The sequence below is a fragment of the Salvia splendens genome, chromosome 21 (assembly GCF_004379255.2).
Source record: "Salvia splendens isolate huo1 chromosome 21, SspV2, whole genome shotgun sequence".
NCBI lineage: Eukaryota > Viridiplantae > Streptophyta > Magnoliopsida > Lamiales > Lamiaceae > Salvia > Salvia splendens.
The window spans coordinates 15,404,066-15,417,340 of record NC_056052.1 but is presented as its reverse complement, the minus strand read 5'-3'; the positions used below and the strand labels follow the sequence as shown (position 1 = coordinate 15,417,340).

Below are 13,275 nucleotides of genomic sequence, written 5' to 3'. Positions count from 1 at the left end.
CAATCCAACTTGAGCAGTTCACAACGATAAAACAAAAAGAGAGATAAAGAGGATCACAAGATGCAAAAAGCATTGTTTTCAGTTGTTTAGTATCACTATAAATTAAATATATGAATAAAATCTCATTAAGTGATTGATGTGTGCGAACTTTATTTCAAGAGAGATAAAGAGGATCACAAGATGCAAAAAACATTGTTTTCAGTTGTTTAGTATCACTATAAATTAAATATATGAATAAAATCCCATTAAGTGATTGATGTGTGCGAACTTTATTTCTTTGCGAGTCTAGATGTCTTAAAATAATATTAAAATACTATACTAGAGAGTCCAAATTCTAAATTCTTTTTCTTGAACCCAAAGACTTCATTCAGTGTAAGCAGCACAAGAAATCTTTTTCCACCATCATTGTGTATTAAAAATCACCCACGTTGTAATTGTGTATTAAAAATCACCCAAGTTTGACGGTAAGAAGCACTTCTAAGTAATTGTATATTTATAGATTGTTGGTTTTCAATATGTGACTCAATTTTATGTAATCATGTAGTTGTGAACTTTATACGTGAACTCAAATTCACGAATTTGATATGTGAACTACCGAATTTGCATCTTCCTAGTTGAACTCGTAAATGAGGTTTATGAATTTGTGATTACATTCCAGGGAGTTCGTATTTGATGTCGCAAGTCAGATTGCTTGGTTAAATGTGTTGTGTTGCTTACTGATTGGGATTGATTGGGATCCATTTGCATTTGTTAGTTGTTATAATATCTTTGCTTGGTTAAATATGTTTTGTTGCTTACTTATTGGGCACCATTTGTATTTTCTAGTTGTTAAAATATCTCAGGTTGCTTTCTTAAAATTAATAATAGACAAGCAATTGCATCGCCAAAAATACTGTATTGCTTTTGTGTTTGCATGACAGTGCTTGTTGTGCTTTAATTCAACACTGAGTTTGCATCTCATGTTTGCTTGATTGAGTACCATTTATTGATTGGTTCTTTTGAAACCATAGCTATTCTATATCTACGTAGTTGCTTGTGTGCCCGATTGCCATGACAAATTAAAACCATTCGTTGGCAAGAAATTCAACACCTTGGACGTCGGAATTGCTTTCTACTACGCTTATGCTCGTGAAGCTGGTTTCGACACACGGAAATGTGGAATCAAATCTTCACGTGAGTGTGTTACTTGGCAATATATTGTGTGCAACAGGCAAGGGTTGAAGAATGGGAATGGGATTGAAATGGATCACATTCATGCACGTGAATAGAAACCAACTCCCCGGTTTTGCGTGCTGTGTAGAAGAGGAAAAGTGTTGAAGATTTCTATTTCATTAGAAAACCAGATCTAGTAGAAGTTCAGCCACCAAAAGTTGTGAGGACGGGAGGTTCATGCAGTGACGCGGGCAACCGTATTGTGTCAGCAAAAGAGAAGGCTATTATGTTGCAAAGCAAACCTAAGCGTAGGTATGGGAATGTCGTGAAATGTGTCACCACGGCTCTAGGAATTGTGGCAAACAAAAAGAATAAATTAGTCTGTAATTCTAGGGAACTACTTATATCATTTTGCTTTATTACTTCATTTTTATTATTGTCCACTGTATATCTCAGTTGCATATTATTGTGCTAGACTGCTTTCTTATTTTAGTTTATTTTATTATTTGAATTCGGATGTTGAATATCAGATGCTTTGTTTCAAGCTTATTTATTGTTGGGTTGGCCGTTTAGAATTGCTTATTAGTTGAGAGTATACCGAATTCGTCATTAACATTGTAAACAAAATGAATGATCGCATATTGCATGTCATTTTATATTGGATTGCTTTTTAATGTATTAGTAGAAGGTTTGTGCGAATGAATTCTTGTATTAGTAGAAGGTTTTAGATAGTACTTATAACCAACTGCTTGGCTACATTAATTTTATTGCTTGCTTCTTCTTCTAGCATGGCATAACATATATAGAATGCAAATATGTAATTACTTCAATTCGACTAGTTCTTGATGTACTTTGATAATCTACATAGAATTAGTAGTGCAACTGCCTTGGTTTTATAAGTTTATTTTAATTGTCTATGTTTATGGATGTGCTTGGTTTGTAGAACATTAGTTTATTTTGCTTTCCTATATTAAAGTGTTCTAACATATTTTTCAATACAGAAAAAAGCACAACAATGAAAAACTAAATTCTAAAACCAAGCAATCCATACACCAAAACAAACACATATTCCGAACAAATTTAAATCAAAATAAAGTAATTGTCATTTTTCTATAACAATGTCGGTCACCATTCAAGGTTTGGGGAAATCTGCCACCATCTTTTCAACATCAACGGGTCCCTTCTTTCGTGCCTCTTCCAGGTGGCTTGTTGCTGTTCTCATCATGTAATCCACGACCTTGTTTTCGTTACTATAAACCATAGCTGTAATGAATTTCGCACAGAGCAACTGGAATGACTTGGATGACTTGTTGGTAAGGTCGCCCTTCCAATCATTAACCTTAGTCCCCATATACGTCTCCATATGTCGCATAGCATACACTCCACAATCTTCGGTAATGCCATTTGTTTTCCACTTGAATTCAAGGAGTTCGGTTTTAGCTTTTCTCAACATCCGTCCATAGCTCACATAGTTGCTTTCCTCCAACAACTATATAAACAAGGCAGTCTGCAAGCAAGAACAAAAAAAGTAAGTTAAACATAAAATTAACACAGGGTCTAACATGATAACAATCAACCAACACAATAAAAACAAGCAATTCATAATGCTCAACAAAATGTAAGCAATTAGTAGGAACCGAAGTCTAACATAAGAACAAACATATAATAACTTTAGAACAAGCAAATAGTCAGTCATTAATAAGCAAACATAAAAAAATAGATGACAACCAAGCAAACAATAAAATAGAACCAAGCACATCTAACAGAATTACACAATGTTTTGTATCTGTAGCACAAGCAAGCAAGCATTACAGTAAAACAAAGCACTTAATAAAGGCTTAATCATGCGTCATTACTATGTATGATTCTCAACGGTATCCCGTAAATCAAAAGTGTCCTGAATTTTTTCCCAACAAAGCAACCAACACAATAAAAACAAGCAATTCCAAATGCTCAACAAAACCTAAGCAATTAGTAGCAACCAGGGTCTACAAAATCCAGTATTTCAAAAGAAATAACAAGCAAATGCCGATTCATACAAATGCAATCCAGAAACTGAGTAAGTATCAATCAATTAAAGAACCAAAAAGAGCATGATAATGCAATCCAGAATTTGGGAAGAATGGTGGTGATAATCGGTGCGAAAATAACCAGGAGCATGATAATCACTACGCAATAAAGCATAAATAATCACTAAGCAGTCAGACTAACCAATAATGAAACAGAAATTGAACCAATGGAGCAGACGCAGGCAGTAACGATGGGCGGCAAACTTCAAGCGCCGAACTTGGAGAAAGCGCTGATGGAGCAATCGCAGGCAGTAACGATGACCAGCAGAAAGCACTAACGGGGAGATTTGGAGAGAGCAGCAGCAGACTAGAGTTTGTTTATATTTATGAATGAAATCGGTAGGTCATCGGATGGGGAGATTTGGAGAGAGAAAGGTCGATTGGAGAGAGAATCGATTCAGTTTGCATTTGATCGCATTTATATATATATGATCAATGTCGAACCCCTCTAAAAGACTGAACTAGAGACCAAATTATGGCCCTCCATTTTCTTTATCTTGTGGTTAGAATTAATTTACAATTGATTTAATATTTTATTCAATAAAAACTTTTTAAATTATTTAATTTTTTTAAAAAAATTATTCAATAAAAACTTGTCAGAGTAAATAATGAACTATATTCAGTAAATAATGATCTGAATGAACGTATGTTATGAAGTAATTTTGACATGTTATTGAAATACATTAATAATACAACAAATTTTAGTGTTAAACGTTAAGCGGTAGTAATGAACTATATTCAATAAATAATGAACCAAATGAATGTTAGTAATGAAGTAAATATGATATTTTATTGAAATACAATGTTAACTGTGTTAAACGTTAAGCAGTAGTAATGAAGTTATTACTTCATTCAGTCATGCTATTACTTCATTCCATTAGTTTATTACTTTGTTCAGTCATGCTATTACTTCATTCCATTAGTATATTACTTCATAATGTGTTATGACATAATTATCTTTCAGTTGAAGTAAATTTGGTATATAATGAATGCGAAAAATTACTTCATAACATACGTTCATTTAGTTCATTATTTAGTGAATATAGTTCATTACCTACTCCAGCAAGTTTTTATTGAATAAAAAAAATTAAAAAAAATTAAAAAAATAATAAACGTATGTTAGGATTAAAGATCGAACTAGAGACCAAATTAGGACCCTCCTTTTTCTTAATCTTGTGGTTAGTATTAATTTACAATTAATTTAATATTTTATTCAATATTTTTATTTATTTATTTATTTTTAATTTTTTTAATTTTTTATAATTTTTTATAATTTTTTATTCAATAAAAACTTGTTGGAGTAAATAATGAACTATATTCACTAAATAATTGATAAGACTCATTTCATGCATCGGTTTAAGGGTAAAATGTACGCTACTTGATCGGTTTATCGTGTAAAACAAGTGTTAAATGTGCAGGAATGCCGCTTGACCAAGGAAACAAGGCCAAACTGATCAAGTGAGTACAAAAGGCGAAAAAGGCCGGATATCAAGGGAGTTGATCAAATGGGGAGATCAAGCAGTTAGGAGGGGACCGTTGGCTTCTAGAAGAAGAACACTTTAGGAAATGAGCTGGATGTGGCGCACCGTTCTGTTATCAAGGACGATGTTCTAGAAGGGGACACGTGCCTACATATGAGACGCAAGGACGACCTGAGTCATAAATCTGTTACAGAAAAAAGCGTCGCCATTCTAGAAGGAAAGCACGTAGCAATCAATGAGTCGCTCACTCTCAGCGTGAGCGAATATTCCCTGCCAAAATCGTTATCCAACTGGAGGTCGTGCTACGCCTATAAATGAAGGATGTGCCACCACAAGGAGCGGGGGGATCCTTTACTTTCCGTCTTAGTTTAGCTTAGTTCAGTTCTCTAGCTTAGTCCAGTTTTCTAGATAGCTTAGCTTAGCTTAGATAAAGTGTTGCTTAGTTAGAGATGGCGATTGAAGAAGCGCTGCAAAATACTTGTTATCTGTCGGCGTATTCTTAAGTTTCCCGCCGAGGATCTTCTCGGTTTATTTGCTTTCTTATTTTCCGACGTGTTAGCTTAGTTTAAATTTCATGTACTGTTCTAGTTTAATCAAAGTTGTTTTCGTTTTCATCCTCGCATTTACTGCTTTAGTTTCAGTTTCGTTAAGATGCACTTGACCCAGTAGTTCTTGACCCAGTAGTTAAAGTTACCTTGATCAAGTTAGCTAGTTTAATCCTGCCTAGAGTAAAATCAGTAGTTAAAAACTCCCAAGTTAAAGCGTGGCAGCAGCCAACCCCTGTTCACTATTCACATACTTGATCTGTGGGATCGACCCCGAACTTGCCGCTTTACTGTTAAAGTAGTACAAAATTGGGAGTTTACAAATTACGTTGGTAGGAAACGAGTGAGAGCGAGTTTGCATCGATCAAGTAGCAACGACATTTGCTAACTGATCCAATCGGTTCGGTTATCTTCAATATAACTTGTTCCGAATTCGCGCCCCTCTCGAGGCCTTCCAAAATGGCGCCGTTGCTGGGCAAGCATGGTGTTATTTTATGTTTGTGCATAGTGCGTAGGTGTATATAATTTTATTTCTCTCTTTTCTCATTTGTGGGATCGACCCCGACCAGGGAAGGCAGCCAAACAACCAGATGGTTAGTTATGTCCCGCCACATCAACGAGGAAACCAGTATTCGGGAAATCAACTCTACAACCAGCCGCCATACCAGCAGGAACACCACGGGAAATCTGACTACCCGCAGCCCAACCACGGAGGGGGGCGCCGTATCAAAGATATAACGGCCACCCCAGCGGTAACCAAGGCGATATGATAGTACCGCATCATCCTAATGATGCGATGCGGGAAATCCAGGAGGCTCAGAAAGAGCAGCAGGCAGCGATGGAGATATTAACAAAACAATTTTCTCAAGTTGCGATGTCGTTGGGTGAGCTGAGGGAGAATGAAGGAAAAATCCTAGCTACTGTACAGACGCCTGGTCGTGAACACATCAACGAAGTGTCCCTGAGGGTCCAGCAAAGTGGATCAGGCGAAAGAAAAAGGAAACTGAAGAGGTCAAGCCATATCCGTATCGCGGAATGGTAACAAGGAAGAAAGACGCCACAATCGATGTGGCAAGCATGTTCAAGGACGTGGAGATGAAGGTGTCATTCTTGACGGCGTTAAAAATGCCCCCAATTAGTAAATTCATCAAAGACTACTTGGCGGGGAAAGTCAACGAGGAAGGGAGACTAATTGCAGATGAGAACGTCTCTGTCGTGATCCAGAGAAGCGACCTCCCCTCCAAGAAAACTGACGCCAAGTGCGATTTGGGGGCATCTATCAACGTTCTGCCATACTCCATCTACTGGAAACTGGGAGCAGCCAAACTCGTCAACACTGACATAATGATACAGTTGGCCGACAGATCGTGTATTCACCCAGAAGGAATTCTGGAGGACGTTATTGTAAAGGTGAATAACTTTCTATACCCAGCTGATTTTTTTGTAATCAAGATAACAGAGCCCGCAGCAAAGGAATCGAGTGGAGTCCTACTGGGACGACCATTTCTGTCCACAACCAGCACTATTATAGACGTCCGAAATGGGAATATAAGCCTGGATTTCAAGGGAGAGCAGTACACGTTCAATATTGATGAATCCATGAAGAAGCCAGCCGACGGTAAGAACGTGTACTCTGTGGACGCAACTGAACCATTGGTGCAGGAATTTCTGGAGGAGGAATTCTTAAAGAGGGAATTCATTGATTCCGCTGCAGATAAAGAGGTCAAAAAAGAAGTAGAAGAATGGTTTGAGACCATGAAGGTCGGAGAGATGGACGACCAAGCCATCGCAAAGACAATAACGGATTTTTGCGAGCGTCCGAGGCCAGCTGGGTCAAGTGAGACAGCTCAAGTATCTAGCGAAGCGGCTTGATCATGGCAAGTCACTGGAAAAAGAAGCGGCAGAAAACCCTCTGCGCACTGAAGAGCCAAAGCCCGCGAAGGAGTTGAAGCCTCTTCCATCACATCTTAAGTACGCCTACCTGGGGGAGGAAGAAACAAAGCCCGTTATTATCAACAGCCAGTTGACCCAGGGGCAGGAAGATAGATTGCTGGAAGTATTGAAAAGAAATCAGAAGGTGATTGGATGGAAACTGGCGGATTTGGTGGGCATCAGCCCAGACTTGTGTATGCACCACAGCCGATTGGAAGAAGGACCCAAGCCACACCGCGACCAACAACGAAAACTCAACCCTAACATGAGGGAAGAGGTGCTGAAGGAAATTGTTAAGTTGGTTTTGATTGGAATTATCTACTCCATCCCGGACAGTAAGTGGGTCAGTCCAGTGCACATGGTGCCGAAGAAAGGAGGAATCCAAGTCGTGAAAAATGAAAAGAACGAATTGATCCCGACAAGGCCAGTTACTGGGTGGAGAATGTGCATAGATTACAGAAAGTTGAACCAAGCCACGAAGAAGGATCACTTCCCTCTGTCGTTCATTGATCAAATGTTGGAGAAGTTGGCAGTGAAGCAGTACTTCAGCTTCCTGGATGGTTATAGTGGCTATTTCCATATCGCTGTTAATACAGACGACCAGGAGAAAACAACATTCACCTGCCCCTCTGGCACATATGCTTACAGAAGGATGCCCTTTGGCCTCTGTAACGCCCCAGGCACTTTCCAGAGATGCATGATGAGCATTTTCTCGGACCTGTTGGAAGATTGCATTGAGATCTTCATGGACGATTTCACTGTCTATGGGGACAATTTTGATCAACGGTTGCATAGCCTGAACAGGGTGCTGGAAAGATGCCGCCAGAAGGACTTGGTTCTAAATTTTGAAAAATGTCATTTTATGGTAACTGAAGGAATAGTCCTGGGCCATGTAGTGTCAAGCAGGGGAATCGAGGTCGACCCAGCAAAGGTAGCGGTCATTGCAAAACTCTCATATCCTACCAACCAGAAGGAGATCAGAGCCTTTTTGGGGCACGTTGGGTTCTATAGAAGATTCATCAAAGATTTCGCAAAGATAGCCCAGCCTCTGACGAAACTTCTCCAGAACGATGTGGAGTTTGAATTCTCAGATGCCTGCAAGGCCGCATTCCAATTTCTGAAGAACCGATTGATAAGCTCTCTGATATTACGTGCCCCTAACTGGAATCACCCCTTTGAGGTGATGTGTGATGCTAGTGACTATGCTGTGGGGGCAGTGTTAGGTCAGAAGATCGAAGGAAAGAGTTACGTCATCTTCTACGCCTCCAAAACTTTGATTCAGGCACAGAAGAATTACGACATTACCGAAAAGGAGATGCTATCGGTGGTTTTCGCATTTGAGAAGTTTAGGCCATACCTGCTGGGGTCCAAAGTGACAGTGTATACAAATCATGCGGCCATCAAATACCTCTTGGCGAAGAAGGAATCAAAGCCGCGATTGATCAGATGGGTACTCCTCCTACAGGAGTTCGATTGGGAAGCAGTAGATAAAAAGGATGTGAGAACAGAGTGACGGATCACCTAAGCGGAATTTTACAAGACGATAACGGTGAAGCCATTCCAGACGCCTTCCCTGAGGACCACCTATATCTGGTCAAGTCAATATCTAAACATCAGTAGGTCAACCAAGAGGAAGAGGTTGATCAAGCCGAGCAAGGAAGCATGGGACAACACATGTGGAAAGAGCCATGGTTTGCTAACATGGCCAACTACTTGGTAACAGGCGAGCTGCCTGGGAGTGATGAGATTACAAGGGCACAAAAGCTGAAACTAAAAAGTGACTCCCGATACTTCTATTGGGATGATCCTTATCTATGGAAAATGGGGGTAGATCAAGTGATCCGGCGCTGTATACCAGACTGGGAAGAGGAATAAGTGATGGTCCACTGCCACGCACTAGCTTGTGGTGGTCACTTTGGACCAAAGAAAACAGCTAGGAAAGTACTGGACAGCGGATTCTACTGGCCTTCCATCCATAGAGATGATTATGAATTCTGCAAGAGGTGCTCGAGATGCCAACTTACTGGAGGGATATCTACGAGAGATGAGATGCCTCAGATCCATATTATTGTTTGTGAAATATTTGATGTATGGGGAATGGATTTCATGGGACCCTTTCCCGCATCTGAAGGCAATCTCTACATATTGGTAGCGATGGACTACGTGTCCAAATGGATAGAAGCAAAGGCAACGAGAACATGCGAGTCCAGAGAAGTGGCGAAGTTCTTAAAATCGAACATCTTTACCCGATATGGGGTACCACGGGCTATTATCTCGGACCTAGGAACTCACTTCGTCAACAGAACCATCGAAGACTTGATGCGAAAGTACGGAGTTCACCACCGCTTGTCTACACCCTACCACCCACAGTCAAATGGCCAAGCCGAAGTGTAAAACAGAGAAATCAAGGAAATTATAGAGAAAACGGTCAATCCCACGAGGAAAGACTGGAGCCGTCGTCTGGAGGATGCGCTTTGGGCCTACAGGACCGCCTTTAAAACGCCTATCGGAATGTCCCCATACCGGCTGGTATTTGGGAAGATGTGCCATCTGCCGGTGGGAGTGGAGCATCAAGCTTACTGGGCAGTCAAGGAAATGAATATGAATACTGAGGCTGGAGCTGCAGGGAGGAGAATGCAGCTACAAGAACTTGAAGAGCTCCGCTTGGATGCCTATGACTCTGCCATGTGGTACAAGGAAAGACTAAGATGTGGCATGATAAGAACCTTCGCAAGAAGGAACTCAAGGTGGGCCAGATGGTACTGTTGTTCCAGTCCAGACTGAAATTGATGTCAGGGAAGCTCAGGTCAAGGTGGATAGGCCCTTATACCATTATCGCCATCTGAACGAATGGAGCAATCGAACTCCAGGGATGCGATACAGATTCGCCTACCTTCATGGTGAATGGTCATAGGGTGAAGCCGTACAGAGAAGGAATGGAGGCATTTGTGGTGGACGACATTCCACTACTCATGCCTAACTCTCTCCAGTGAGTAGGTAAATGAGTGATCGGGTACTCATAGGTAATCTGCTTGTTCAAAGCAACAAATTCTTAATCAATTAAACTGATCAAGTGACATCCTAAAAGAACCCGATCAAGTCCTTATTAGTTAGTGTAAATAGTTTTTCGTGTGATAGTTTTATTTTCTTAGTTAATTAAAAGTTAGACGGGAGGAAGGAAACTGATCAAGTGGAACTATTTGGGTTTTCATCCAAAATTACTTGTCCACTTGATCAGTGCAATTTGAATTTAATGGGTAGTACAGTGATTGAGTTGATCAGGGCAGGTGATGAAAGGTGCAGTCATTGGAAGGGTGTTAGACGGCGCCAACTGCCACATGAAAGGACGCCCTGGAGAGAGGGACAAAGCGTATCGAGGAAGGTAAGCCAACTGGCACTCTGAAAAAGCGCGCCTGTACGTGAAGAGCCACAGGGATCTCAACAGTCGAGAATCCCAACAGTCGCGATATCATTATAAAAGGAATATTTCAGATCCGTATGCCACTTTCACCCAAGCCGCCTACAGTACATTCCTTTTGCTCTCGTCAAGAATTCTCCCAAAGTTCAAAACTCTCTCTCCAAAACATCGTCTTCTCTACCAAGACCTACCCACATTATTAGTAAAAATGTTGATCGAACAAATCCCAACTTCATCCTCATCTTCCAGTGCCCGTGCCGACAGTGATAGCCAAGAAGCCTCCTCCCAAGCCTAAATAGAAAACCCTAGCCCACCTACACCTACCACCGCTCCACTCCAAACAAGCGACGCCGCTCCACTATCCGAGGTGGACGAAGAAGCCCAACGGCACTTGACAAGAATCCTCCGGAGTATGTCCTCCGATACGGATATTTCCACCGTTTACGCCACCCTCAAGACCCGACTTGGAATAATCCTGTCAAAGGACAAGGCCGCACCCTCCACATCCCAAAATCCTCCCCGAAACCTGAAGGGGCTGGCAGCGGAAGCGTGCGTTCAGAACGGATCACATGAATATGATCTATTTAGCAGATTATTTAGACAAAATCTATTCGCGTAATTATCACATGTATCATGCTCATAACTTGAATTAAAACATGCTTTAGCACATAAAATTCCTAAAACATGCTTACTACGGAATTAGCCAATTTACCTCGTTGATTCAATCAAGAATCGATGATGGCTTGCTCCGTCTCCACGTGAAGATCTTCAATACAAGACCTCGGATCTTCTGACTGTTGTCCCGGACTATACGCTGATATTTGTGTGGTCAAATCTCACCAACGTACTAGGACTCGAATAATGGAAGACAGAACTTAGCTCACGGAGGGAGCACAATTTTCGAAAACTCTCTCAAGAGGGGGGGACGAAAATTTTGTAAAATAATTGTTGTGTTTTCTGTCTCCTTTATTCTCCTATTTATATAAGTCACATATTGGGCCCAGTCAGGGATCTAAGGAAGAATCTGGAACAGGCCTCACCCAATTAGCTTTTTACTAATCAAATTGAACCCACAATTTAATATAAGCTTATATTGGAATATTACGAGCAGCCACTATAGAAGTAATATTGCACTGCCTTCCAAATCCGAAATTACAAGTATTCCGGGTTTCCTTTAATTGTATTTGATTTATTTCCCGCGCTTAAGATGGAAACATCCATTAATTAATTAATGTTTGCTATAGACTTAATTAATTAACATATTTCGAATTCCAAGAGTGGACTTAGCAAGAAACTCTTATTTATTATTCATAGAGTAATCAAACTCCAACTAGCTAGGTTCCGAATAATAAAACCTCGTTTCGAGCTCCTCTTGTGGATGTTATCAAACGAGACTCTCCTCGCGCACGTTTCAACATAATAGCAATCCTAGCACCTCTAGATAATGATCACCACTACCCAATATACCTGGATCGTTGGGTTACGAAAAACCCGCACCTTTGGTAAGTCAAAGTAGTGGATACTCAATATCGTATGCTCAATGCTAACGTACATTGATTAAGAAATTAATTCTCAAGACCTCGTCTTTCAGTAGATAGCATAAAGACTCGTCTTGCTGTTAGATCCAATCAGTGCTATACCACACCAACGTCATCTTATTTCAATAAGGTTTAGAAATAATCGGACTGACATTGCAACCTTTCGCGATAGGTAGTCTAGGCCTATGTAGGTTGTGAAATTCATATTTTTCTTTGTTTAGAACTGACCGTGTTACCTTAAATTGGACGACGCCCACAACCGGTCTAATAAAACAAAGACTTAGACTTTGTTACGTTTGCTCATACATTTAAATATGCAATAAACAACCATTAAATGTAAAACATAACAACATTATGATAAAAATAATCTGTTGCATTTATTGGAAAATAACCATTAGAGTTTTACAGTATCCAATCACTCGAAAGGTGATTTTTAGTATACAAAACCCTAACAATCTCCCACTTATACTCAAAACAGCTTTCGAGTATACAAAATAGTAGTGCACACGTCTAAATTTCTCCCACTTATACTGAAAGCGAGTTGAGGTCTTGAATGAGTCGAACTCCCATCCCTTCAACGTGGCTATCGAACGGTTTTACCGCCAATGCCTTTGTAAAAGGATCTGCCAGGTTGTTCTCTGACGCAATCTTGACCACTTTTATGTCTCCTCTCTGCACTATATCTCTAATGATATGATACTTCCGCTCTATGTGTTTGCTCGCTTTGTGAGCTCTTGGTTCTTTCGAGTTTGCCACAGCACCAGAATTGTCACAATAAATGGTGATGCTCTTGGGCAGATTCGAAACCATACCTAAATCCATAAGGAAGTTCTTGAGCCATACAGCCTCTTTTGCAGCCTCCGAAGCGGCCACATACTCTGCTTCCATGGTCGAGTCCGCGATGCATTTCTGCTTCCATGGTCGAGTCCGCGATGCATTTCTGCTTCACACTCTTCCAAATAACGGCTCCACCTCCTAAGGTGAACACATATCCTGAAGTAGATTTTCTCGAGTCCTGATCAGCTTGAAAGTCTGAGTCAGTATATCCCAAAGGACAGAGCTCGGCTGCATTGTAAACTAGAGCATAGTCCTTAGTCCGTTTAAGGTACTTGAGTATGTTCTTTACGGCAGTCCAATGTC

The 13,275-nt window shown here is 40.4% G+C and overlaps 1 long non-coding RNA gene across 1 annotated transcript; it reads right to left on the bottom strand.

The window, feature by feature from the left end:
• Positions 1 to 2,158: 2,158 nt before the first annotated feature.
• On the bottom strand, positions 2,159 to 3,596 carry LOC121783998. The gene is made up of 2 exons (XR_006046683.1): positions 3,364 to 3,596; positions 2,159 to 2,659 (listed from the first exon to the last, which is right to left on the bottom strand). It is a non-coding gene; the product is annotated as an uncharacterized LOC121783998 (long non-coding RNA).
• Between the last annotated feature and the right edge of the window lie 9,679 nt (positions 3,597 to 13,275).